The following is a 290-nucleotide window of genomic DNA, read 5'->3' as shown; positions in this document are numbered from 1 at the left end:
TTCGGAAAAGTGGATTGAAGCAATGAAAGAGGAGTATAAATCCATGCAAGACAATAAAGTTTGGGAACTTGTCCCATTACCAAAAGTTAAGAAACCCATTGGTTGCAAATGGAATTTTAAGACCAAGCGAGATTCTAATGGTAATGTGGAGAGGTATAAGGCAAGTCTTGTAGCTAAGGGTTTTACTCAGAAGGAAGGGATTGACTATAAAGAGACTTTCTCTCTAGTTTCAAAGAAAGACTCTCTTAGGACAATCATGGCTCTTGTAGCACATTATGATTTGGAGCTTC

This window comes from Lupinus angustifolius, chromosome LG05 (assembly GCF_001865875.1).
Source record: "Lupinus angustifolius cultivar Tanjil chromosome LG05, LupAngTanjil_v1.0, whole genome shotgun sequence".
Classification (NCBI taxonomy): Eukaryota; Viridiplantae; Streptophyta; class Magnoliopsida; order Fabales; family Fabaceae; genus Lupinus; species Lupinus angustifolius.
Note: the sequence above shows the minus strand (reverse complement) of the source record.